The 25,990-nt window shown below is 46.4% G+C and overlaps 15 non-coding genes and 2 pseudogenes across 15 annotated transcripts; all 17 read left to right on the forward strand.

Annotated features, from left to right (window-relative positions):
* Positions 1-602: 602 nt before the first annotated feature.
* Positions 603-694, forward strand: LOC141224586 (U2 spliceosomal RNA; annotated as a pseudogene).
* A 794-nt stretch (positions 695-1,488) lies between these two features.
* LOC141224486 (U2 spliceosomal RNA) lies at positions 1,489-1,672 on the forward strand. The gene has a single exon (XR_012291894.1). It is a non-coding gene; the product is annotated as a U2 spliceosomal RNA (small nuclear RNA).
* Positions 1,673-2,787: 1,115 nt separating this feature from the next.
* Positions 2,788-2,978, forward strand: LOC141224997 (U2 spliceosomal RNA). Its single transcript, XR_012292326.1, has one exon. It is a non-coding gene; the product is annotated as a U2 spliceosomal RNA (small nuclear RNA).
* A 1,115-nt stretch (positions 2,979-4,093) lies between these two features.
* Positions 4,094-4,284, forward strand: LOC141224998 (U2 spliceosomal RNA). The gene has a single exon (XR_012292327.1). It is a non-coding gene; the product is annotated as a U2 spliceosomal RNA (small nuclear RNA).
* Positions 4,285-5,399: 1,115 nt separating this feature from the next.
* Positions 5,400-5,590, forward strand: LOC141224999 (U2 spliceosomal RNA). The gene has a single exon (XR_012292328.1). It is a non-coding gene; the product is annotated as a U2 spliceosomal RNA (small nuclear RNA).
* Positions 5,591-6,705: 1,115 nt separating this feature from the next.
* Positions 6,706-6,896, forward strand: LOC141224370 (U2 spliceosomal RNA). Its single transcript, XR_012291798.1, has one exon. It is a non-coding gene; the product is annotated as a U2 spliceosomal RNA (small nuclear RNA).
* A 1,115-nt stretch (positions 6,897-8,011) lies between these two features.
* LOC141225000 (U2 spliceosomal RNA) lies at positions 8,012-8,202 on the forward strand. The gene has a single exon (XR_012292329.1). It is a non-coding gene; the product is annotated as a U2 spliceosomal RNA (small nuclear RNA).
* Positions 8,203-9,317: 1,115 nt separating this feature from the next.
* On the forward strand, positions 9,318-9,508 carry LOC141225001 (U2 spliceosomal RNA). Its single transcript, XR_012292330.1, has one exon. It is a non-coding gene; the product is annotated as a U2 spliceosomal RNA (small nuclear RNA).
* Positions 9,509-10,623: 1,115 nt separating this feature from the next.
* Positions 10,624-10,814, forward strand: LOC141225002 (U2 spliceosomal RNA). The gene has a single exon (XR_012292331.1). It is a non-coding gene; the product is annotated as a U2 spliceosomal RNA (small nuclear RNA).
* Positions 10,815-11,926: 1,112 nt separating this feature from the next.
* On the forward strand, positions 11,927-12,117 carry LOC141225003 (U2 spliceosomal RNA). The gene has a single exon (XR_012292332.1). It is a non-coding gene; the product is annotated as a U2 spliceosomal RNA (small nuclear RNA).
* Positions 12,118-13,232: 1,115 nt separating this feature from the next.
* LOC141225005 (U2 spliceosomal RNA) lies at positions 13,233-13,423 on the forward strand. Its single transcript, XR_012292334.1, has one exon. It is a non-coding gene; the product is annotated as a U2 spliceosomal RNA (small nuclear RNA).
* Positions 13,424-14,538: 1,115 nt separating this feature from the next.
* On the forward strand, positions 14,539-14,729 carry LOC141225006 (U2 spliceosomal RNA). The gene has a single exon (XR_012292335.1). It is a non-coding gene; the product is annotated as a U2 spliceosomal RNA (small nuclear RNA).
* Positions 14,730-15,844: 1,115 nt separating this feature from the next.
* On the forward strand, positions 15,845-16,035 carry LOC141225007 (U2 spliceosomal RNA). The gene has a single exon (XR_012292336.1). It is a non-coding gene; the product is annotated as a U2 spliceosomal RNA (small nuclear RNA).
* Positions 16,036-17,150: 1,115 nt separating this feature from the next.
* LOC141225026 (U2 spliceosomal RNA) lies at positions 17,151-17,341 on the forward strand. The gene has a single exon (XR_012292353.1). It is a non-coding gene; the product is annotated as a U2 spliceosomal RNA (small nuclear RNA).
* A 2,767-nt stretch (positions 17,342-20,108) lies between these two features.
* On the forward strand, positions 20,109-20,299 carry LOC141225008 (U2 spliceosomal RNA). Its single transcript, XR_012292337.1, has one exon. It is a non-coding gene; the product is annotated as a U2 spliceosomal RNA (small nuclear RNA).
* A 1,115-nt stretch (positions 20,300-21,414) lies between these two features.
* Positions 21,415-21,605, forward strand: LOC141225009 (U2 spliceosomal RNA). Its single transcript, XR_012292338.1, has one exon. It is a non-coding gene; the product is annotated as a U2 spliceosomal RNA (small nuclear RNA).
* A 1,115-nt stretch (positions 21,606-22,720) lies between these two features.
* Positions 22,721-22,800, forward strand: LOC141224523 (U2 spliceosomal RNA; annotated as a pseudogene).
* Positions 22,801-25,990: the final 3,190 nt, after the last annotated feature.

Raw genomic sequence — 25,990 nt, forward strand, 5'->3', positions numbered from 1 at the left:
TGACTTCTTTCATTTAATGCCTGCAGACTATAAAAGAGAACCCAACCCAAAAAGTTTGGTTGATTAGTCTGTGGCATTCTGTTAAACTGTTGCTTATGGCGGTCTCTGTGAGCTTCTCAGCGACATTCAGCCAGCCAGGTATCCTGCCTGCAGTAGATGGAATGTGGCAATGGAACGCTGGCTGCGCGTGTCATAATAGGCTCTGAGCCTTTATATACCTGTGCACAGCAGCAGCCACCTTCAGTCTGCTGCTGGACAGCCAGCAGCAGCAGCAGCAGGAGAGGTATGTAATCAGGAGCCCTCCTGCTAAGGGTAGACAGCTGCTCGTTCCACCCCACCCCCCGCCTTAATTGGTTCTCCTCCCTTCCAACGGTGTTGAGGCGGGTGGGAACAGCAGGGGGTGAAGGTGCTGTGTTTAAAGAGGTGGAGTTATGCAGATCTAAAACGCGTGGATTGCAGCAGCAGCAAGCCGAAAAGTGCAGGCATGTAAGGGATCTAGAGGTTGACAACATGTCTTCTTAACGGGAGTCCAGGAGCTCATCTCCACAAATGGACTTTTCAGGATCCTTGGGTGGCTCCGTAGTTTGAAACCAATTCTGGTTATCGCTTCTCGGCCTTTTGGCTAAGATCAAGTGTAGTATCTTTCGAAAAGGCGGTTTTGGATGTTGGCCGCCCTAGTAGATTGATACATTATGCACACTGGGGTTTAGGCGCTTGTTAGTACGCCAGGTGGCTAATATAGTCATCTGGTGGAAAGCATGGCCCCCCAGGATCGACGCCATTGGGCCGGGGAAGATCGAAAGCCCGAAGTGTGAAGTGCCCCAGGAGTGGTGACCCTGGGGTGCCTTAACTCACTGGGATTGGGAACCCCACTTGAGTTTATGGCACATTTGCACAAGCACTTCAAATTTTCTTTCTTCGCACACACCCTTATTCCGGGCCTTCTGGCCTTAGGATGGGGAATTTTTCAATTCCCGGTCGAAGGTCCGGGCAGTATTATACTGTGAAACCTTCACTATTTATTTAATTTCTTTGTCACTGTGTGTCCACTTATTCACGTGTGTCACGTCCTACTAGGATTTTGTCGGGATGCGGTTCCCTTACGGGTTCCTCTCTTGGCAGGTCTAGGGGGGGAGTGTGTGGCCATCAGGTTCCGCTCCCCCCTGAACCCCCCTGGCTCTCCTCTTTCGGGAGGAGAGCGTTGTTGGCTCCCCTCTTCCGGGAGGGGAGCACAGTCTTTGGCTCCCAGTGCCTTGCTCGGGTGAGAACTCGGGCAGGTGCTGGGGGTAAGATTGGGTCGCCTCTGGCTTCGGCTGGAGGTGTCTTTTTGTCCCTGTTCCTCGCTGTGGCCTTTTGGCTCGGAGGGACGGGGAATGGTTTGGGGGACCCTTCTCCTTTTGGAGAGGGTTTCAAGAAGACCAGCATCCTAGTGCACTTTTTTTGTGGCACTTGTCACTTTTTTAAGCGCACTCGGGTTTTGTACACGAATTCGGGCTTTCAAAAAAAAAAAAAAAAAAAATCTGTTCTTATCAGTTTAATATCTGATACGTCCCCTATCTGGGGACCATATATTAAATGGATTTTTAGAACAGGGAGATGGAAAAAGAGCTTGCTCTGTCCACTCCACGCATTGACCTGGTATTGCAGTATCTCCAGGACCGGTGCACCCCTTCTTTAATGCAGTTTCTAAAATCAGAAAGAATTGAATTCAATGTTTTTTGTTCATTTTGCTTGTTTCTCGGATTTTGGGATGGACTCTTTGGCTTTGCTTTTCTTCTCCTCATTGGATTTTTCATGTTCAAAGTTGCAGAAGCCAGATTACAAGCTCATTTTGGTTCAACTTCAGCAACTGTGCATTGCATTGCCATGTAATGTGATGCAATGCTATCTTTCTAGCTCTCCCTTTTTACTTCCTTTTGGATAAACAGACATATTAGGCAAGCATTTTGGAGCTTTCACCTAAATAACTACAGGTGGTGAGATAAGCTGCACAATATAATTGACCTTTCAGTATATTGTTGCACACACACCATCTATTTAGCAAATGCCCTTGTTATCAACAGCAGCCTTTTAAACTCACCTGAGCTAACAGGTATGTGCGCTGGTTACTCTGCTGCGCTTAAAATTTCTTTTTTGGTTTGCTACAATGCCTTTTCTGAAACGTTGTCTCCTTCTGCTGGAACACTGACTTCTTTCATTTAATGCCTGCAGACTATAAAAGAGAACCCAACCCAAAAAGTTTGGTTGATTAGTCTGTGGCATTCTGTTAAACTGTTGCTTATGGCGGTCTCTGTGAGCTTCTCAGCGACATTCAGCCAGCCAGGTATCCTGCCTGCAGTAGATGGAATGTGGCAATGGAACGCTGGCTGCGCGTGTCATAATAGGCTCTGAGCCTTTATATACCTGTGCACAGCAGCAGCCACCTTCAGTCTGCTGCTGGACAGCCAGCAGCAGCAGCAGCAGGAGAGGTATGTAATCAGGAGCCCTCCTGCTAAGGGTAGACAGCTGCTCGTTCCACCCCACCCCCCGCCTTAATTGGTTCTCCTCCCTTCCAACGGTGTTGAGGCGGGTGGGAACAGCAGGGGGTGAAGGTGCTGTGTTTAAAGAGGTGGAGTTATGCAGATCTAAAACGCGTGGATTGCAGCAGCAGCAAGCCGAAAAGTGCAGGCATGTAAGGGATCTAGAGGTTGACAACATGTCTTCTTAACGGGAGTCCAGGAGCTCATCTCCACAAATGGACTTTTCAGGATCCTTGGGTGGCTCCGTAGTTTGAAACCAATTCTGGTTATCGCTTCTCGGCCTTTTGGCTAAGATCAAGTGTAGTATCTGTTCTTATCAGTTTAATATCTGATACGTCCCCTATCTGGGGACCATATATTAAATGGATTTTTAGAACAGGGAGATGGAAAAAGAGCTTGCTCTGTCCACTCCACGCATTGACCTGGTATTGCAGTATCTCCAGGACCGGTGCACCCCTTCTTTAATGCAGTTTCTAAAATCAGAAAGAATTGAATTCAATGTTTTTTGTTCATTTTGCTTGTTTCTCGGATTTTGGGATGGACTCTTTGGCTTTGCTTTTCTTCTCCTCATTGGATTTTTCATGTTCAAAGTTGCAGAAGCCAGATTACAAGCTCATTTTGGTTCAACTTCAGCAACTGTGCATTGCATTGCCATGTAATGTGATGCAATGCTATCTTTCTAGCTCTCCCTTTTTACTTCCTTTTGGATAAACAGACATATTAGGCAAGCATTTTGGAGCTTTCACCTAAATAACTACAGGTGGTGAGATAAGCTGCACAATATAATTGACCTTTCAGTATATTGTTGCACACACACCATCTATTTAGCAAATGCCCTTGTTATCAACAGCAGCCTTTTAAACTCACCTGAGCTAACAGGTATGTGCGCTGGTTACTCTGCTGCGCTTAAAATTTCTTTTTTGGTTTGCTACAATGCCTTTTCTGAAACGTTGTCTCCTTCTGCTGGAACACTGACTTCTTTCATTTAATGCCTGCAGACTATAAAAGAGAACCCAACCCAAAAAGTTTGGTTGATTAGTCTGTGGCATTCTGTTAAACTGTTGCTTATGGCGGTCTCTGTGAGCTTCTCAGCGACATTCAGCCAGCCAGGTATCCTGCCTGCAGTAGATGGAATGTGGCAATGTAACGCTGGCTGCGCGTGTCATAATAGGCTCTGAGCCTTTATATACCTGTGCACAGCAGCAGCCACCTTCAGTCTGCTGCTGGACAGCCAGCAGCAGCAGCAGCAGGAGAGGTATGTAATCAGGAGCCCTCCTGCTAAGGGTAGACAGCTGCTCGTTCCACCCCACCCCCCGCCTTAATTGGTTCTCCTCCCTTCCAACGGTGTTGAGGCGGGTGGGAACAGCAGGGGGTGAAGGTGCTGTGTTTAAAGAGGTGGAGTTATGCAGATCTAAAACGCGTGGATTGCAGCAGCAGCAAGCCGAAAAGTGCAGGCATGTAAGGGATCTAGAGGTTGACAACATGTCTTCTTAACGGGAGTCCAGGAGCTCATCTCCACAAATGGACTTTTCAGGATCCTTGGGTGGCTCCGTAGTTTGAAACCAATTCTGGTTATCGCTTCTCGGCCTTTTGGCTAAGATCAAGTGTAGTATCTGTTCTTATCAGTTTAATATCTGATACGTCCCCTATCTGGGGACCATATATTAAATGGATTTTTAGAACAGGGAGATGGAAAAAGAGCTTGCTCTGTCCACTCCACGCATTGACCTGGTATTGCAGTATCTCCAGGACCGGTGCACCCCTTCTTTAATGCAGTTTCTAAAATCAGAAAGAATTGAATTCAATGTTTTTTGTTCATTTTGCTTGTTTGTCGGATTTTGGGATGGACTCTTTGGCTTTGCTTTTCTTCTCCTCATTGGATTTTTCATGTTCAAAGTTGCAGAAGCCAGATTACAAGCTCATTTTGGTTCAACTTCAGCAACTGTGCATTGCATTGCCATGTAATGTGATGCAATGCTATCTTTCTAGCTCTCCCTTTTTACTTCCTTTTGGATAAACAGACATATTAGGCAAGCATTTTGGAGCTTTCACCTAAATAACTACAGGTGGTGAGATAAGCTGCACAATATAATTGACCTTTCAGTATATTGTTGCACACACACCATCTATTTAGCAAATGCCCTTGTTATCAACAGCAGCCTTTTAAACTCACCTGAGCTAACAGGTATGTGCGCTGGTTACTCTGCTGCGCTTAAAATTTCTTTTTTGGTTTGCTACAATGCCTTTTCTGAAACGTTGTCTCCTTCTGCTGGAACACTGACTTCTTTCATTTAATGCCTGCAGACTATAAAAGAGAACCCAACCCAAAAAGTTTGGTTGATTAGTCTGTGGCATTCTGTTAAACTGTTGCTTATGGCGGTCTCTGTGAGCTTCTCAGCGACATTCAGCCAGCCAGGTATCCTGCCTGCAGTAGATGGAATGTGGCAATGGAACGCTGGCTGCGCGTGTCATAATAGGCTCTGAGCCTTTATATACCTGTGCACAGCAGCAGCCACCTTCAGTCTGCTGCTGGACAGCCAGCAGCAGCAGCAGCAGGAGAGGTATGTAATCAGGAGCCCTCCTGCTAAGGGTAGACAGCTGCTCGTTCCACCCCACCCCCCGCCTTAATTGGTTCTCCTCCCTTCCAACGGTGTTGAGGCGGGTGGGAACAGCAGGGGGTGAAGGTGCTGTGTTTAAAGAGGTGGAGTTATGCAGATCTAAAACGCGTGGATTGCAGCAGCAGCAAGCCGAAAAGTGCAGGCATGTAAGGGATCTAGAGGTTGACAACATGTCTTCTTAACGGGAGTCCAGGAGCTCATCTCCACAAATGGACTTTTCAGGATCCTTGGGTGGCTCCGTAGTTTGAAACCAATTCTGGTTATCGCTTCTCGGCCTTTTGGCTAAGATCAAGTGTAGTATCTGTTCTTATCAGTTTAATATCTGATACGTCCCCTATCTGGGGACCATATATTAAATGGATTTTTAGAACAGGGAGATGGAAAAAGAGCTTGCTCTGTCCACTCCACGCATTGACCTGGTATTGCAGTATCTCCAGGACCGGTGCACCCCTTCTTTAATGCAGTTTCTAAAATCAGAAAGAATTGAATTCAATGTTTTTTGTTCATTTTGCTTGTTTGTCGGATTTTGGGATGGACTCTTTGGCTTTGCTTTTCTTCTCCTCATTGGATTTTTCATGTTCAAAGTTGCAGAAGCCAGATTACAAGCTCATTTTGGTTCAACTTCAGCAACTGTGCATTGCATTGCCATGTAATGTGATGCAATGCTATCTTTCTAGCTCTCCCTTTTTACTTCCTTTTGGATAAACAGACATATTAGGCAAGCATTTTGGAGCTTTCACCTAAATAACTACAGGTGGTGAGATAAGCTGCACAATATAATTGACCTTTCAGTATATTGTTGCACACACACCATCTATTTAGCAAATGCCCTTGTTATCAACAGCAGCCTTTTAAACTCACCTGAGCTAACAGGTATGTGCGCTGGTTACTCTGCTGCGCTTAAAATTTCTTTTTTGGTTTGCTACAATGCCTTTTCTGAAACGTTGTCTCCTTCTGCTGGAACACTGACTTCTTTCATTTAATGCCTGCAGACTATAAAAGAGAACCCAACCCAAAAAGTTTGGTTGATTAGTCTGTGGCATTCTGTTAAACTGTTGCTTATGGCGGTCTCTGTGAGCTTCTCAGCGACATTCAGCCAGCCAGGTATCCTGCCTGCAGTAGATGGAATGTGGCAATGGAACGCTGGCTGCGCGTGTCATAATAGGCTCTGAGCCTTTATATACCTGTGCACAGCAGCAGCCACCTTCAGTCTGCTGCTGGACAGCCAGCAGCAGCAGCAGCAGGAGAGGTATGTAATCAGGAGCCCTCCTGCTAAGGGTAGACAGCTGCTCGTTCCACCCCACCCCCCGCCTTAATTGGTTCTCCTCCCTTCCAACGGTGTTGAGGCGGGTGGGAACAGCAGGGGGTGAAGGTGCTGTGTTTAAAGAGGTGGAGTTATGCAGATCTAAAACGCGTGGATTGCAGCAGCAGCAAGCCGAAAAGTGCAGGCATGTAAGGGATCTAGAGGTTGACAACATGTCTTCTTAACGGGAGTCCAGGAGCTCATCTCCACAAATGGACTTTTCAGGATCCTTGGGTGGCTCCGTAGTTTGAAACCAATTCTGGTTATCGCTTCTCGGCCTTTTGGCTAAGATCAAGTGTAGTATCTGTTCTTATCAGTTTAATATCTGATACGTCCCCTATCTGGGGACCATATATTAAATGGATTTTTAGAACAGGGAAATGGAAAAAGAGCTTGCTCTGTCCACTCCACGCATTGATCTGGTATTGCAGTATCTCCAGGACCGGTGCACCCCTTCTTTAATGCAGTTTCTAAAATCAGAAAGAATTGAATTCAATGTTTTTTGTTCATTTTGCTTGTTTGTCGGATTTTGGGATGGACTCTTTGGCTTTGCTTTTCTTCTCCTCATTGGATTTTTCATGTTCAAAGTTGCAGAAGCCAGATTACAAGCTCATTTTGGTTCAACTTCAGCAACTGTGCATTGCATTGCCATGTAATGTGATGCAATGCTATCTTTCTAGCTCTCCCTTTTTACTTCCTTTTGGATAAACAGACATATTAGGCAAGCATTTTGGAGCTTTCACCTAAATAACTACAGGTGGTGAGATAAGCTGCACAATATAATTGACCTTTCAGTATATTGTTGCACACACACCATCTATTTAGCAAATGCCCTTGTTATCAACAGCAGCCTTTTAAACTCACCTGAGCTAACAGGTATGTGCGCTGGTTACTCTGCTGCGCTTAAAATTTCTTTTTTGGTTTGCTACAATGCCTTTTCTGAAACGTTGTCTCCTTCTGCTGGAACACTGACTTCTTTCATTTAATGCCTGCAGACTATAAAAGAGAACCCAACCCAAAAAGTTTGGTTGATTAGTCTGTGGCATTCTGTTAAACTGTTGCTTATGGCGGTCTCTGTGAGCTTCTCAGCGACATTCAGCCAGCCAGGTATCCTGCCTGCAGTAGATGGAATGTGGCAATGGAACGCTGGCTGCGCGTGTCATAATAGGCTCTGAGCCTTTATATACCTGTGCACAGCAGCAGCCACCTTCAGTCTGCTGCTGGACAGCCAGCAGCAGCAGCAGCAGGAGAGGTATGTAATCAGGAGCCCTCCTGCTAAGGGTAGACAGCTGCTCGTTCCACCCCACCCCCCGCCTTAATTGGTTCTCCTCCCTTCCAACGGTGTTGAGGCGGGTGGGAACAGCAGGGGGTGAAGGTGCTGTGTTTAAAGAGGTGGAGTTATGCAGATCTAAAACGCGTGGATTGCAGCAGCAGCAAGCCGAAAAGTGCAGGCATGTAAGGGATCTAGAGGTTGACAACATGTCTTCTTAACGGGAGTCCAGGAGCTCATCTCCACAAATGGACTTTTCAGGATCCTTGGGTGGCTCCGTAGTTTGAAACCAATTCTGGTTATCGCTTCTCGGCCTTTTGGCTAAGATCAAGTGTAGTATCTGTTCTTATCAGTTTAATATCTGATACGTCCCCTATCTGGGGACCATATATTAAATGGATTTTTAGAACAGGGAGATGGAAAAAGAGCTTGCTCTGTCCACTCCACGCATTGACCTGGTATTGCAGTATCTCCAGGACCGGTGCACCCCTTCTTTAATGCAGTTTCTAAAATCAGAAAGAATTGAATTCAATGTTTTTTGTTCATTTTGCTTGTTTGTCGGATTTTGGGATGGACTCTTTGGCTTTGCTTTTCTTCTCCTCATTGGATTTTTCATGTTCAAAGTTGCAGAAGCCAGATTACAAGCTCATTTTGGTTCAACTTCAGCAACTGTGCATTGCATTGCCATGTAATGTGATGCAATGCTATCTTTCTAGCTCTCCCTTTTTACTTCCTTTTGGATAAACAGACATATTAGGCAAGCATTTTGGAGCTTTCACCTAAATAACTACAGGTGGTGAGATAAGCTGCACAATATAATTGACCTTTCAGTATATTGTTGCACACACACCATCTATTTAGCAAATGCCCTTGTTATCAACAGCAGCCTTTTAAACTCACCTGAGCTAACAGGTATGTGCGCTGGTTACTCTGCTGCGCTTAAAATTTCTTTTTTGGTTTGCTACAATGCCTTTTCTGAAACGTTGTCTCCTTCTGCTGGAACACTGACTTCTTTCATTTAATGCCTGCAGACTATAAAAGAGAACCCAACCCAAAAAGTTTGGTTGATTAGTCTGTGGCATTCTGTTAAACTGTTGCTTATGGCGGTCTCTGTGAGCTTCTCAGCGACATTCAGCCAGCCAGGTATCCTGCCTGCAGTAGATGGAATGTGGCAATGGAACGCTGGCTGCGCGTGTCATAATAGGCTCTGAGCCTTTATATACCTGTGCACAGCAGCAGCCACCTTCAGTCTGCTGCTGGACAGCCAGCAGCAGCAGCAGCAGGAGAGGTATGTAATCAGGAGCCCTCCTGCTAAGGGTAGACAGCTGCTCGTTCCACCCCACCCCCCGCCTTAATTGGTTCTCCTCCCTTCCAACGGTGTTGAGGCGGGTGGGAACAGCAGGGGGTGAAGGTGCTGTGTTTAAAGAGGTGGAGTTATGCAGATCTAAAACGCGTGGATTGCAGCAGCAGCAAGCCGAAAAGTGCAGGCATGTAAGGGATCTAGAGGTTGACAACATGTCTTCTTAACGGGAGTCCAGGAGCTCATCTCCACAAATGGACTTTTCAGGATCCTTGGGTGGCTCCGTAGTTTGAAACCAATTCTGGTTATCGCTTCTCGGCCTTTTGGCTAAGATCAAGTGTAGTATCTGTTCTTATCAGTTTAATATCTGATACGTCCCCTATCTGGGGACCATATATTAAATGGATTTTTAGAACAGGGAGATGGAAAAAGAGCTTGCTCTGTCCACTCCACGCATTGACCTGGTATTGCAGTATCTCCAGGACCGGTGCACCCCTTCTTTAATGCAGTTTCTAAAATCAGAAAGAATTGAATTCAATGTTTTTTGTTCATTTTGCTTGTTTCTCGGATTTTGGGATGGACTCTTTGGCTTTGCTTTTCTTCTCCTCATTGGATTTTTCATGTTCAAAGTTGCAGAAGCCAGATTACAAGCTCATTTTGGTTCAACTTCAGCAACTGTGCATTGCATTGCCATGTAATGTGATGCAATGCTATCTTTCTAGCTCTCCCTTTTTACTTCCTTTTGGATAAACAGACATATTAGGCAAGCATTTTGGAGCTTTCACCTAAATAACTACAGGTGGTGAGATAAGCTGCACAATATAATTGACCTTTCAGTATATTGTTGCACACACACCATCTATTTAGCAAATGCCCTTGTTATCAACAGCAGCCTTTTAAACTCACCTGAGCTAACAGGTATGTGCGCTGGTTACTCTGCTGCGCTTAAAATTTCTTTTTTGGTTTGCTACAATGCCTTTTCTGAAACGTTGTCTCCTTCTGCTGGAACACTGACTTCTTTCATTTAATGCCTGCAGACTATAAAAGAGAACCCAACCCAAAAAGTTTGGTTGATTAGTCTGTGGCATTCTGTTAAACTGTTGCTTATGGCGGTCTCTGTGAGCTTCTCAGCGACATTCAGCCAGCCAGGTATCCTGCCTGCAGTAGATGGAATGTGGCAATGGAACGCTGGCTGCGCGTGTCATAATAGGCTCTGAGCCTTTATATACCTGTGCACAGCAGCAGCCACCTTCAGTCTGCTGCTGGACAGCCAGCAGCAGCAGCAGCAGGAGAGGTATGTAATCAGGAGCCCTCCTGCTAAGGGTAGACAGCTGCTCGTTCCACCCCACCCCCCGCCTTAATTGGTTCTCCTCCCTTCCAAGAGTGTTGAGGCGGGTGGGAACAGCAGGGGGTGAAGGTGCTGTTTTTAAAGAGGTGGAGTTATGCAGATCTAAAACGCGTGGATTGCAGCAGCAGCAAGCCGAAAAGTGCAGGCATGTAAGGGATCTAGAGGTTGACAACATGTCTTCTTAACGGGAGTCCAGGAGCTCATCTCCACAAATGGACTTTTCAGGATCCTTGGGTGGCTCCGTAGTTTGAAACCAATTCTGGTTATCGCTTCTCGGCCTTTTGGCTAAGATCAAGTGTAGTATCTGTTCTTATCAGTTTAATATCTGATACGTCCCCTATCTGGGGACCATATATTAAATGGATTTTTAGAACAGGGAGATGGAAAAAGAGCTTGCTCTGTCCACTCCACGCATTGACCTGGTATTGCAGTATCTCCAGGACCGGTGCACCCCTTCTTTAATGCAGTTTCTAAAATCAGAAAGAATTGAATTCAATGTTTTTTGTTCATTTTGCTTGTTTGTCGGATTTTGGGATGGACTCTTTGGCTTTGCTTTTCTTCTCCTCATTGGATTTTTCATGTTCAAAGTTGCAGAAGCCAGATTACAAGCTCATTTTGGTTCAACTTCAGCAACTGTGCATTGCATTGCCATGTAATGTGATGCAATGCTATCTTTCTAGCTCTCCCTTTTTACTTCCTTTTGGATAAACAGACATATTAGGCAAGCATTTTGGAGCTTTCACCTAAATAACTACAGGTGGTGAGATAAGCTGCACAATATAATTGACCTTTCAGTATATTGTTGCACACACACCATCTATTTAGCAAATGCCCTTGTTATCAACAGCAGCCTTTTAAACTCACCTGAGCTAACAGGTATGTGCGCTGGTTACTCTGCTGCGCTTAAAATTTCTTTTTTGGTTTGCTACAATGCCTTTTCTGAAACGTTGTCTCCTTCTGCTGGAACACTGACTTCTTTCATTTAATGCCTGCAGACTATAAAAGAGAACCCAACCCAAAAAGTTTGGTTGATTAGTCTGTGGCATTCTGTTAAACTGTTGCTTATGGCGGTCTCTGTGAGCTTCTCAGCGACATTCAGCCAGCCAGGTATCCTGCCTGCAGTAGATGGAATGTGGCAATGGAACGCTGGCTGCGCGTGTCATAATAGGCTCTGAGCCTTTATATACCTGTGCACAGCAGCAGCCACCTTCAGTCTGCTGCTGGACAGCCAGCAGCAGCAGCAGGAGAGGTATGTAATCAGGAGCCCTCCTGCTAAGGGTAGACAGCTGCTCGTTCCACCCCACCCCCCGCCTTAATTGGTTCTCCTCCCTTCCAACGGTGTTGAGGCGGGTGGGAACAGCAGGGGGTGAAGGTGCTGTGTTTAAAGAGGTGGAGTTATGCAGATCTAAAACGCGTGGATTGCAGCAGCAGCAAGCCGAAAAGTGCAGGCATGTAAGGGATCTAGAGGTTGACAACATGTCTTCTTAACGGGAGTCCAGGAGCTCATCTCCACAAATGGACTTTTCAGGATCCTTGGGTGGCTCCGTAGTTTGAAACCAATTCTGGTTATCGCTTCTCGGCCTTTTGGCTAAGATCAAGTGTAGTATCTGTTCTTATCAGTTTAATATCTGATACGTCCCCTATCTGGGGACCATATATTAAATGGATTTTTAGAACAGGGAGATGGAAAAAGAGCTTGCTCTGTCCACTCCACGCATTGACCTGGTATTGCAGTATCTCCAGGACCGGTGCACCCCTTCTTTAATGCAGTTTCTAAAATCAGAAAGAATTGAATTCAATGTTTTTTGTTCATTTTGCTTGTTTGTCGGATTTTGGGATGGACTCTTTGGCTTTGCTTTTCTTCTCCTCATTGGATTTTTCATGTTCAAAGTTGCAGAAGCCAGATTACAAGCTCATTTTGGTTCAACTTCAGCAACTGTGCATTGCATTGCCATGTAATGTGATGCAATGCTATCTTTCTAGCTCTCCCTTTTTACTTCCTTTTGGATAAACAGACATATTAGGCAAGCATTTTGGAGCTTTCACCTAAATAACTACAGGTGGTGAGATAAGCTGCACAATATAATTGACCTTTCAGTATATTGTTGCACACACACCATCTATTTAGCAAATGCCCTTGTTATCAACAGCAGCCTTTTAAACTCACCTGAGCTAACAGGTATGTGCGCTGGTTACTCTGCTGCGCTTAAAATTTCTTTTTTGGTTTGCTACAATGCCTTTTCTGAAACGTTGTCTCCTTCTGCTGGAACACTGACTTCTTTCATTTAATGCCTGCAGACTATAAAAGAGAACCCAACCCAAAAAGTTTGGTTGATTAGTCTGTGGCATTCTGTTAAACTGTTGCTTATGGCGGTCTCTGTGAGCTTCTCAGCGACATTCAGCCAGCCAGGTATCCTGCCTGCAGTAGATGGAATGTGGCAATGGAACGCTGGCTGCGCGTGTCATAATAGGCTCTGAGCCTTTATATACCTGTGCACAGCAGCAGCCACCTTCAGTCTGCTGCTGGACAGCCAGCAGCAGCAGCAGCAGGAGAGGTATGTAATCAGGAGCCCTCCTGCTAAGGGTAGACAGCTGCTCGTTCCACCCCACCCCCCGCCTTAATTGGTTCTCCTCCCTTCCAACGGTGTTGAGGCGGGTGGGAACAGCAGGGGGTGAAGGTGCTGTGTTTAAAGAGGTGGAGTTATGCAGATCTAAAACGCGTGGATTGCAGCAGCAGCAAGCCGAAAAGTGCAGGCATGTAAGGGATCTAGAGGTTGACAACATGTCTTCTTAACGGGAGTCCAGGAGCTCATCTCCACAAATGGACTTTTCAGGATCCTTGGGTGGCTCCGTAGTTTGAAACCAATTCTGGTTATCGCTTCTCGGCCTTTTGGCTAAGATCAAGTGTAGTATCTGTTCTTATCAGTTTAATATCTGATACGTCCCCTATCTGGGGACCATATATTAAATGGATTTTTAGAACAGGGAGATGGAAAAAGAGCTTGCTCTGTCCACTCCACGCATTGACCTGGTATTGCAGTATCTCCAGGACCGGTGCACCCCTTCTTTAATGCAGTTTCTAAAATCAGAAAGAATTGAATTCAATGTTTTTTGTTCATTTTGCTTGTTTGTCGGATTTTGGGATGGACTCTTTGGCTTTGCTTTTCTTCTCCTCATTGGATTTTTCATGTTCAAAGTTGCAGAAGCCAGATTACAAGCTCATTTTGGTTCAACTTCAGCAACTGTGCATTGCATTGCCATGTAATGTGATGCAATGCTATCTTTCTAGCTCTCCCTTTTTACTTCCTTTTGGATAAACAGACATATTAGGCAAGCATTTTGGAGCTTTCACCTAAATAACTACAGGTGGTGAGATAAGCTGCACAATATAATTGACCTTTCAGTATATTGTTGCACACACACCATCTATTTAGCAAATGCCCTTGTTATCAACAGCAGCCTTTTAAACTCACCTGAGCTAACAGGTATGTGCGCTGGTTACTCTGCTGCGCTTAAAATTTCTTTTTTGGTTTACTACAATGCCTTTTCTGAAACGTTGTCTCCTTCTGCTGGAACACTGACTTCTTTCATTTAATGCCTGCAGACTATAAAAGAGAACCCAACCCAAAAAGTTTGGTTGATTAGTCTGTGGCATTCTGTTAAACTGTTGCTTATGGCGGTCTCTGTGAGCTTCTCAGCGACATTCAGCCAGCCAGGTATCCTGCCTGCAGTAGATGGAATGTGGCAATGGAACGCTGGCTGCGCGTGTCATAATAGGCTCTGAGCCTTTATATACCTGTGCACAGCAGCAGCCACCTTCAGTCTGCTGCTGGACAGCCAGCAGCAGCAGCAGCAGGAGAGGTATGTAATCAGGAGCCCTCCTGCTAAGGGTAGACAGCTGCTCGTTCCACCCCACCCCCCGCCTTAATTGGTTCTCCTCCCTTCCAACGGTGTTGAGGCGGGTGGGAACAGCAGGGGGTGAAGGTGCTGTGTTTAAAGAGGTGGAGTTATGCAGATCTAAAACGCGTGGATTGCAGCAGCAGCAAGCCGAAAAGTGCAGGCATGTAAGGGATCTAGAGGTTGACAACATGTCTTCTTAACGGGAGTCCAGGAGCTCATCTCCACAAATGGACTTTTCAGGATCCTTGGGTGGCTCCGTAGTTTGAAACCAATTCTGGTTATCGCTTCTCGGCCTTTTGGCTAAGATCAAGTGTAGTATCTGTTCTTATCAGTTTAATATCTGATACGTCCCCTATCTGGGGACCATATATTAAATGGATTTTTAGAACAGGGAGATGGAAAAAGAGCTTGCTCTGTCCACTCCACGCATTGACCTGGTATTGCAGTATCTCCAGGACCGGTGCACCCCTTCTTTAATGCAGTTTCTAAAATCAGAAAGAATTGAATTCAATGTTTTTTGTTCATTTTGCTTGTTTGTCGGATTTTGGGATGGACTCTTTGGCTTTGCTTTTCTTCTCCTCATTGGATTTTTCATGTTCAAAGTTGCAGAAGCCAGATTACAAGCTCATTTTGGTTCAACTTCAGCAACTGTGCATTGCATTGCCATGTAATGTGATGCAATGCTATCTTTCTAGCTCTCCCTTTTTACTTCCTTTTGGATAAACAGACATATTAGGCAAGCATTTTGGAGCTTTCACCTAAATAACTACAGGTGGTGAGATAAGCTGCACAATATAATTGACCTTTCAGTATATTGTTGCACACACACCATCTATTTAGCAAATGCCCTTGTTATCAACAGCAGCCTTTTAAACTCACCTGAGCTAACAGGTATGTGCGCTGGTTACTCTGCTGCGCTTAAAATTTCTTTTTTGGTTTGCTACAATGCCTTTTCTGAAACGTTGTCTCCTTCTGCTGGAACACTGACTTCTTTCATTTAATGCCTGCAGACTATAAAAGAGAACCCAACCCAAAAAGTTTGGTTGATTAGTCTGTGGCATTCTGTTAAACTGTTGCTTATGGCGGTCTCTGTGAGCTTCTCAGCGACATTCAGCCAGCCAGGTATCCTGCCTGCAGTAGATGGAATGTGGCAATGGAACGCTGGCTGCGCGTGTCATAATAGGCTCTGAGCCTTTATATACCTGTGCACAGCAGCAGCCACCTTCAGTCTGCTGCTGGACAGCCAGCAGCAGCAGCAGCAGGAGAGGTATGTAATCAGGAGCCCTCCTGCTAAGGGTAGACAGCTGCTCGTTCCACCCCACCCCCCGCCTTAATTGGTTCTCCTCCCTTCCAACGGTGTTGAGGCGGGTGGGAACAGCAGGGGGTGAAGGTGCTGTGTTTAAAGAGGTGGAGTTATGCAGATCTAAAACGCGTGGATTGCAGCAGCAGCAAGCCGAAAAGTGCAGGCATGTAAGGGATCTAGAGGTTGACAACATGTCTTCTTAACGGGAGTCCAGGAGCTCATCTCCACAAATGGACTTTTCAGGATCCTTGGGTGGCTCCGTAGTTTGAAACCAATTCTGGTTATCGCTTCTCGGCCTTTTGGCTAAGATCAAGTGTAGTATCTGTTCTTATCAGTTTAATATCTGATACGTCCCCTATCTGGGGACCATATATTAAATGGATTTTTAGAACAGGGAGATGGAAAAAGAGCTTGCTCTGTCCACTCCACGCATTGACCTGGTATTGCAGTATCTCCAGGACCGGTGCACCCCTTCTTTAATGCAGTTTCTAAAATCAGAAAGAATTGAATTCAATGTTTTTTGTTCATTTTGCTTGTTTGTCGGATTTTGGGATGGACTCTTTGGCTTTGCTTTTCTTCTCCTCATTGGATTTTTCATGTTCAAAGTTGCAGAAGCCAGATTACAAGCTCATTTTGGTTCAACTTCAGCAACTGTGCATTGCATTGCCATGTAATGTGATGCAATGCTATCTTTCTAGCTCTCCCTTTTTACTTCCTTTTGGATAAACAGACATATTAGGCAAGCATTTTGGAGCTTTCACCTAAATAACTACAGGTGGTGAGATAAGCTGCACAATATAATTGACCTTTCAGTATATTGTTGCACACACACCATCTATTTAGCAAATGCCCTTGTTATCAACAGCAGCCTTTTAAACTCACCTGAGCTAACAGGTATGTGCGCTGGTTACTCTGCTGCGCTTAAAATTTCTTTTTTGGTTTGCTACAATGCCTTTTCTGAAACGTTGTCTCCTTCTGCTGGAACACTGACTTCTTTCATTTAATGCCTGCAGACTATAAAAGAGAACCCAACCCAAAAAGTTTGGTTGATTAGTCTGTGGCATTCTGTTAAACTGTTGCTTATGGCGGTCTCTGTGAGCTTCTCAGCGACATTCAGCCAGCCAGGTATCCTGCCTGCAGTAGATGGAATGTGGCAATGGAACGCTGGCTGCGCGTGTCATAATAGGCTCTGAGCCTTTATATACCTGTGCACAGCAGCAGCCACCTTCAGTCTGCTGCTGGACAGCCAGCAGCAGCAGCAGCAGGAGAGGTATGTAATCAGGAGCCCTCCTGCTAAGGGTAGACAGCTGCTCGTTCCACCCCACCCCCCGCCTTAATTGGTTCTCCTCCCTTCCAACGGTGTTGAGGCGGGTGGGAACAGCAGGGGGTGAAGGTGCTGTGTTTAAAGAGGTGGAGTTATGCAGATCTAAAACGCGTGGATTGCAGCAGCAGCAAGCCGAAAAGTGCAGGCATGTAAGGGATCTAGAGGTTGACAACATGTCTTCTTAACGGGAGTCCAGGAGCTCATCTCCACAAATGGACTTTTCAGGATCCTTGGGTGGCTCCGTAGTTTGAAACCAATTCTGGTTATCGCTTCTCGGCCTTTTGGCTAAGATCAAGTGTAGTATCTGTTCTTATCAGTTTAATATCTGATACGTCCCCTATCTGGGGACCATATATTAAATGGATTTTTAGAACAGGGAGATGGAAAAAGAGCTTGCTCTGTCCACTCCATGCATTGACCTGGTATTGCAGTATCTCCAGGACCGGTGCACCCCTTCTTTAATGCAGTTTCTAAAATCAGAAAGAATTGAATTCAATGTTTTTTGTTCATTTTGCTTGTTTGTCGGATTTTGGGATGGACTCTTTGGCTTTGCTTTTCTTCTCCTCATTGGATTTTTCATGTTCAAAGTTGCAGAAGCCAGATTACAAGCTCATTTTGGTTCAACTTCAGCAACTGTGCATTGCATTGCCATGTAATGTGATGCAATGCTATCTTTCTAGCTCTCCCTTTTTACTTCCTTTTGGATAAACAGACATATTAGGCAAGCATTTTGGAGCTTTCACCTAAATAACTATAGGTGGTGAGATAAGCTGCACAATATAATTGACCTTTCAGTATACAGTTATATGAAAAAGTTTGGGCACCCCTATTAACCTTAAGCTTAATGTTTTATAAAAATTGGTGTTTTTGCAACAGCTATTTCAGTTTGATATATGTAATAACTGTTGGAAACAGTAATGTTTCTGCCTTGAAATGAGGTTTATTGTACTAACAGAAAATGTGCAATCTGCATTCAAACAAAATTTGACAGGTGCATAAGTATGGGCACCCTTATCATTTTCTTGTTTTAAGTACTCCTACCTACTTTTTACTGACTTACTAAAGCACTTTTTTGGGTTTTGTAACCTCATTGAGCTTTGAACTTCATAGCCAGGTGTATGCAATCATGAGAAAAGCTACTTAAAGTGGCCACTTGCAAGTTTTTCTCCTGTTTGAATCTCCTCTGAAGAGTGGCATCATGGGCTCCTCAAAACGACTGTCAAATGATCTGAAAACAAAGATTATTCAACATAGTTGTTCAGGGGAAGGATACAAAAAGCTGTCTCAGAGATTTAACCTGTCAGTTTCCACTGTGAGGAACATAGTAAGGAAATGGAAGAACACAGGGAAAGTTCTTGTTAAGGCCAGAAGTGGCAGGCCAAGAAAAACATCAGAAAGGCAGAGAAGAAGAATGGTGAGATCAGTCAAGGACAATCCTCAGACCACCTCCAGAGAGCTGCAGCATCAACTTGCTGCAGATGGTGTCACTGTGCATCGGTCAACTATACAACGCACTTTGCACAAGGAGAAGCTGTATGGGAGAGTGATGCGAAAGAAGCCGTTTCTGCAAGCATGCCACAAACAGAGTCGGCTGAGGTATGCAAAAGCACATTTGGAGAAGCCAATTTCTTTTTGGAAGAAGGTCCTGTGGACTGATGAAACCAAGATTGAGTTGTTTGGTCATACAAAAAGGCGTTATGCATGGCGGCAAAAAAACACAGCATTCCAAGAAAAACACTTGCTACCCACAGTAAAATTTTGTGGAGGTTCCATCATGCTTTGGGGCTGTGTGGCCAATGCCGGCACCGGGAATCTTGTTAAAGTTGAGGGACGCATGGATTCCACTCAGTATCAGCAGATTCTTGACAATAATGTTCAAGAATCAGTGATAAAGTTGAAGTTACGCAGGGGATGGATCTTTCAGCGAGACAATGATCCAAAACACCGCTCCAAATCTACTCAGGCATTCATGTAGAGGAGCAATTACAATGTTCTGGAATCGCCATCCCAGTCCCCAGACATGAATATCATTGAACATCTGGGGGATCATTTGAAGAGGGCTGTCCATGCTCGGCGACCATCAAACTTAACTGAACTGGAATTGTTTTGTAAAGAGGAATGGTCAAAAATACCTTCATCCAGGATCCAGGAACTCATTAAAAGCTACAGGAAGCGACGAGAGGCTGTTATTTTTGCAAAAGGAGGATCTACTAAATATTAATGTCACTTTTCTGGTGAGGTGCCCATACTTATGCACCTGTCAAATTTTGTTTGAATGCAGAGTGCACATTTTCTGTTAGTACAATAAACCTCATTTCAAGGCAGAAACATTACTGTGTCCAACAGTTATTACATATATCAAACTGAAATAGCTGTTGCAAAAACACCAATTTTTATAAAACATTAAGCTTAAGATTAATAGGGGTGCTCAAACTTTTTCATATAACTGTATTGTTGCACACACACCATCTATTTAGCAAATGCCCTTGTTATCAACAGCAGCCTTTTAAACTCACCTGAGCTAACAGGTATGTGCGCTGGTTACTCTGCTGCGCTTAAAATTTCTTTTTTGGTTTGCTACAATGCCTTTTCTGAAACGTTGTCTCCTTCTGCTGGAACACTGACTTCTTTCATTTAATGCCTGCAGACTATAAAAGAGAACCCAACCCAAAAAGTTTGGTTGATTAGTCTGTGGCATTCTGTTAAACTGTTGCTTATGGCGGTCTCTGTGAGCTTCTCAGCGACATTCAGCCAGCCAGGTATCCTGCCTGCAGTAGATGGAATGTGGCAATGGAACGCTGGCTGCGCGTGTCATAATAGGCTCTGAGCCTTTATATACCTGTGCACAGCAGCAGCCACCTTCAGTCTGCTGCTGGACAGCCAGCAGCAGCAGCAGCAGGAGAGGTATGTAATCAGGAGCCCTCCTGCTAAGGGTAGACAGCTGCTCGTTCCACCCCACCCCCCGTCTTAATTGGTTCTCCTCCCTTCCAACGGTGTTGAGGCGGGTGGGAACAGCAGGGGGTGAAGGTGCTGTGTTTAAAGAGGTGGAGTTATGCAGATCTAAAACGCGTGGATTGCAGCAGCAGCAAGCCGAAAAGTGCAGGCATGTAAGGGATCTAGAGGTTGACAACATGTCTTCTTAACGGGAGTCCAGGAGCTCATCTCCACAAATGGACTTTTCAGGATCCTTGGGTGGCTCCGTAGTTTGAAACCAATTCTGGTTATCGCTTCTCGGCCTTTTGGCTAAGATCAAGTGTAGTATCTGTTCTTATCAGTTTAATATCTGATACGTCCCCTATCTGGGGACCATATATTAAATGGATTTTTAGAACAGGGAGATGGAAAAAGAGCTTGCTCTGTCCACTCCACGCATTGACCTGGTATTGCAGTATCTCCAGGACCGGTGCACCCCTTCTTTAATGCAGTTTCTAAAATCAGAAAGAATTGAATTCAATGTTTTTTGTTCATTTTGCTTGTTTGTCGGATTTTGGGATGGACTCTTTGGCTTTGCTTTTCTTCTCCTCATTGGATTTTTCATGTTCAAAGTTGCAGAAGCCAGATTACAAGCTCATTTTGGTTCAACTTCAGCAACTGTGCATTGCATTGCCATGTAATGTGATGCAATGCTATCTTTCTAGCTCTCCCTTTTTACTTCCTTTTGGATAAACAGACATATTAGGCAAGCATTTTGGAGCTTTCACCTAAATAACTACAGGTGGTGAGATAAGCTGCACAATATAATTGACCTTTCAGTATATTGTTGCACACACACCATCTATTTAGCAAATGCCCTTGTTATCAACAGCAGCCTTTTAAACTCACCTGAGCTAACAGGTATGTGCGCTGGTTACTCTGCTGCGCTTAAAATTTCTTTTTTGGTTTGCTACAATGCCTTTTCTGAAACGTTGTCTCCTTCTGCTGGAACACTGACTTCTTTCATTTAATGCCTGCAGACTATAAAAGAGAACCCAACCCAAAAAGTTTGGTTGATTAGTCTGTGGCATTCTGTTAAACTGTTGCTTATGGCGGTCTCTGTGAGCTTCTCAGCGACATTCAGCCAGCCAGGTATCCTGCCTGCAGTAGATGGAATGTGGCAATGGAACGCTGGCTGCGCGTGTCATAATAGGCTCTGAGCCTTTATATACCTGTGCACAGCAGCAGCCACCTTCAGTCTGCTGCTGGACAGCCAGCAGCAGCAGCAGCAGGAGAGGTATGTAATCAGGAGCCCTCCTGCTAAGGGTAGACAGCTGCTCGTTCCACCCCACCCCCCGCCTTAATTGGTTCTCCTCCCTTCCAACGGTGTTGAGGCGGGTGGGAACAGCAGGGGGTGAAGGTGCTGTGTTTAAAGAGGTGGAGTTATGCAGATCTAAAACGCGTGGATTGCAGCAGCAGCAAGCCGAAAAGTGCAGGCATGTAAGGGATCTAGAGGTTGACAACATGTCTTCTTAACGGGAGTCCAGGAGCTCATCTCCACAAATGGACTTTTCAGGATCCTTGGGTGGCTCCGTAGTTTGAAACCAATTCTGGTTATCGCTTCTCGGCCTTTTGGCTAAGATCAAGTGTAGTATCTGTTCTTATCAGTTTAATATCTGATACGTCCCCTATCTGGGGACCATATATTAAATGGATTTTTAGAACAGGGAGATGGAAAAAGAGCTTGCTCTGTCCACTCCACGCATTGACCTGGTATTGCAGTATCTCCAGGACCGGTGCACCCCTTCTTTAATGCAGTTTCTAAAATCAGAAAGAATTGAATTCAATGTTTTTTGTTCATTTTGCTTGTTTGTCGGATTTTGGGATGGACTCTTTGGCTTTGCTTTTCTTCTCCTCATTGGATTTTTCATGTTCAAAGTTGCAGAAGCCAGATTACAAGCTCATTTTGGTTCAACTTCAGCAACTGTGCATTGCATTGCCATGTAATGTGATGCAATGCTATCTTTCTAGCTCTCCCTTTTTACTTCCTTTTGGATAAACAGACATATTAGGCAAGCATTTTGGAGCTTTCACCTAAATAACTACAGGTGGTGAGATAAGCTGCACAATATAATTGACCTTTCAGTATATTGTTGCACACACACCATCTATTTAGCAAATGCCCTTGTTATCAACAGCAGCCTTTTAAACTCACCTGAGCTAACAGGTATGTGCGCTGGTTACTCTGCTGCGCTTAAAATTTCTTTTTTGGTTTGCTACAATGCCTTTTCTGAAACGTTGTCTCCTTCTGCTGGAACACTGACTTCTTTCATTTAATGCCTGCAGACTATAAAAGAGAACCCAACCCAAAAAGTTTGGTTGATTAGTCTGTGGCATTCTGTTAAACTGTTGCTTATGGCGGTCTCTGTGAGCTTCTCAGCGACATTCAGCCAGCCAGGTATCCTGCCTGCAGTAGATGGAATGTGGCAATGGAACGCTGGCTGCGCGTGTCATAATAGGCTCTGAGCCTTTATATACCTGTGCACAGCAGCAGCCACCTTCAGTCTGCTGCTGGACAGCCAGCAGCAGCAGCAGCAGGAGAGGTATGTAATCAGGAGCCCTCCTGCTAAGGGTAGACAGCTGCTCGTTCCACCCCACCCCCCGCCTTAATTGGTTCTCCTCCCTTCCAACGGTGTTGAGGCGGGTGGGAACAGCAGGGGGTGAAGGTGCTGTGTTTAAAGAGGTGGAGTTATGCAGATCTAAAACGCGTGGATTGCAGCAGCAGCAAGCCGAAAAGTGCAGGCATGTAAGGGATCTAGAGGTTGACAACATGTCTTCTTAACGGGAGTCCAGGAGCTCATCTCCACAAATGGACTTTTCAGGATCCTTGGGTGGCTCCGTAGTTTGAAACCAATTCTGGTTATCGCTTCTCGGCCTTTTGGCTAAGATCAAGTGTAGTATCTGTTCTTTTAAGAACACAAGAGCTACGATCTACACTTGATGAGAGCGATCGAACTCGGAAGGAGAAGAGCTTCGGAGCCCAGCTGACATCAGAGAACGAAGGCGGATATCGGTGGGAGGAAGAAGCTCTAAAGAATCCAGAAGAAGACGAAGACTCGGAGAAGAATCGGGCTGTCCTGTGGAATCTTCGAGGAAGAAAATCATCGAGACAAAGACCTTTCGGGGAATTTGTCCAGAACACGACGGGAGAAGAATCTCCATAGCTCCACCCATTCCGGGAAGAGTTCCAGATCCAGCTCCAAGAAGTAACTGCAGGAGGAAAGCCATGGCAAGCGCTGCGAGGAAGGCCGAAAAGAAGAGCCTGGAGCTGGGGACAGCCAGGAGGGCCCAGCCAGGAGCCGATTCTGACCCCAAGGACTCTGCCTCCACGACTGGCCAGCAGAAGGGACCCCAGAAGCCCCGCCACGAAGCTCCAGCCCTGGAGCCATGGATGCGGCAGACGGTGGCCCTGAAGCTGAAGGAAGTGGATGGGAGGGTGCCGGACATGTCCTCGGACGTGTTCTGCCAGAAGATGCTGCTGGATCGAGGCTTCTCCAGGTCGGACACCCTCAGCATCCAGACCTTCTTGACGGGGATCTTCTTCGTCACCTTCGCCACTGTGAACACCTGCAGGAGGTTCTGGGAAATGGTAAGCGCAAAAGGACCGGATAATTCTTTCTCTGCCTTTACAGGTAGCTGCCCTATCCAGAGGGATGAAAGGAGGATCACGGTCTCCATGCGCAACCCGCACACCCCAGGCCAAGACATCTGTACCTTCCTGAGACGCTTCTGTTTGGTTGTGAAGGAACCCTCTCACATCCTGAATGGACTCGGCTTCTGGACAGGTAAGTGGTCGGTGACCGTTAGACTTCACAGGGACCTGGCGTACTCAGACGGACTTCGGCACCTGCCCCCGACATTCTCCCTGGGCAACTCCTACGGCCTCATCTATTACCCGGACATGCCGCGGAACTGCAGGAGATGCGGCAAGAACGGCCACGAGATGAAGGACTGCAAGGAGGATGCCTGCAGGATTTGTCGAGTGACGGGACACAGCTCGAAGGACTGCCCGAAGAAGACGTCCTGCAACCTGTGTGGGCTGGCGGCTCATCTGTACAAGGATTGCCCCAGGCGTGAGAGATCCTGGGCATCAGTGGTTGCGACGACCCCAGCTACGGAGGACAAGGCCCCGACGACCAGGCCTGTGAAGGTCAAGGACGCGACGACCAAGGCCCCAGCGGCCAAGGCCGAGACGACCAAGGCCAAAGCGGTCAAGGAGTCGGTGGCCAAAGCCCCAGCGACGGTCCCAGCAGCTCCGAAGCAGAAGAAAAAGTCAAAGGAGGGTAAGAGTTCTGTCACCCCTCTCTCGATCCCTCCCCCTGCCACCCCCGTCCAATCCCCCCCCACCCCGGCCACCCCTGCTGAGGATTCCACTTCCTCTTCCTCCTTCCCCTACTCCTCAGCAGGTGTCCTTTCCCCTGCCCCGGCAGCCACTCTCCCTCCCCAGACCATGGTAGCGGTGGAATTAACCTTTCCTCCACCCGCCGCTATCTATTCCGAGGAAGATTTTCCCCTTCTTGTCTCCCCAGTTCCAACCCGGGGAAAGAGGAAGGTGGAGGACAGCCCTGCTACTGAATCCTCCAAAAAGAAGATTCTGGATTTCGTAGGCGAAAAGGAGGATACCCTCCCTGAGCCAGAAGAGATGGAGCACATGGTTGAGACCCTGGTGGCCGAGCCAGAAGAGGAGGAACTGGTGGTCGCCGAGATTGAGGCCGCGCTGCTTGACCAGATGGAGGAAGAGGGCCTGCTGGTGATCCCGTCACCAGCAGTCAACACCGACGAGGGACCACCCGACCGGAGTGGTAACTAAGGTGTATTGCCTGCGCTAACTTTTTCTTTTTTCCCTACATGATGGCTAATATTAACTTATTTTCCATTAATGTCAGGAGCATCAAGGACAAGTTCAGACGTCAGACTATTTATGCCTTCCTTACTTCCCAGTTGTGTGATGTTTATATGTTGCAGGAATGTTCCCTTCCCTCCTCTAGGTCCTTCAAACATCTGGCCAGGGAGTGGTCCCACGGTCCATCCTACTGGTCCGGTGGGGGTGACTGCAAGTCTGCGGGGGTCGCAATTCTGATCAGGGGGGGCGCATTCACGCTTGAGTCCGTCCAGGAGCTCATCTGCGGCAGGGCTCTTGTTGTAGATGGCAACTGGGCGGGGGAACCTGTCAGGTTCATCAACGTGTATGCGTCCCCACTGAAGAATGAGCGTTTGGAGCTTTTCCAGACCCTGCGGCTTCAGCTTGCCACCACCAGGACCTTAGTGATGGCCGGGGATTTCAACTGCCCCATCGAGGAGGACGGTCGTAGTTCTGGCACATCTGCCAAGTTGGACATCACGTCCAAGCTGCTCATCGAGATGGTAACCGAGGCCTCTCTTCAGGACGTGGTGGGCTCCATGGGGAGAGGCTCCACGAACTATTCGTGGAGCCGACCCGATGGCTCACTCCGCTCCAGGATTGACTTTGTGTTCACCTCTCGGGCAGTCAGGCAGAGTAGGCACTCGATGGTCTCCTGCTTCTTCTCCGACCACAGAGCCATTCACTTACAAGGTGTCCTCGGCGACGGTTTTCCGTCCGGCCCCGGCTCCTGGAAGCTGAATTGTGCTCTGCTGGCTCAGGATGAAGTCGTGGAGGAGCTGAGAGCAGCCTACGCAATGTGGCAGTCCTACAAGGGTAGCTTCCAAACAGTCTCTGATTGGTGGGAATATGTTAAACTTGAGTTTCGCTGTTTCTTTCAGGCCAAGGGTCAACAACAGGAGTGTGAGAAGAGGAGGGACTTCAGAGGGCTGCAGCGCGAGCTGCGGTCGCTGCAGGACCTTCTTCACTGCGGCTGGGACGTGAGGGAGGAGCTGGAGGAGACCAAGAAGAGCCTGAAAAGGCACTTTGAGGAGGAGTCCAAGCGAATCATCTTCCGTTCCAAAGTGGAGAATCTGGAGAAGGGTGAGAAATGTAACTCATTCTTTTTCAGGAAACTTCATGCCGGTCACACGCCCCTGAACGAGCTGCGAGACGAGAGCGGAAACATGCGACGTGGGAAGGAGGACGTGATGAGGGTCGTCAGCGACTTCTACAGCGAACTCTACTCCCACAAGACTACCGACCCCGATGCTGCTGATAAGTTCCTGTCA

Source organism: Phyllobates terribilis, unplaced genomic scaffold, assembly GCF_046119375.1.
Source record: "Phyllobates terribilis strain yellow unplaced genomic scaffold, ASM4611937v1 Scaffold_393__1_contigs__length_1774422, whole genome shotgun sequence".
Taxonomy (NCBI): domain Eukaryota; kingdom Metazoa; phylum Chordata; class Amphibia; order Anura; family Dendrobatidae; genus Phyllobates; species Phyllobates terribilis.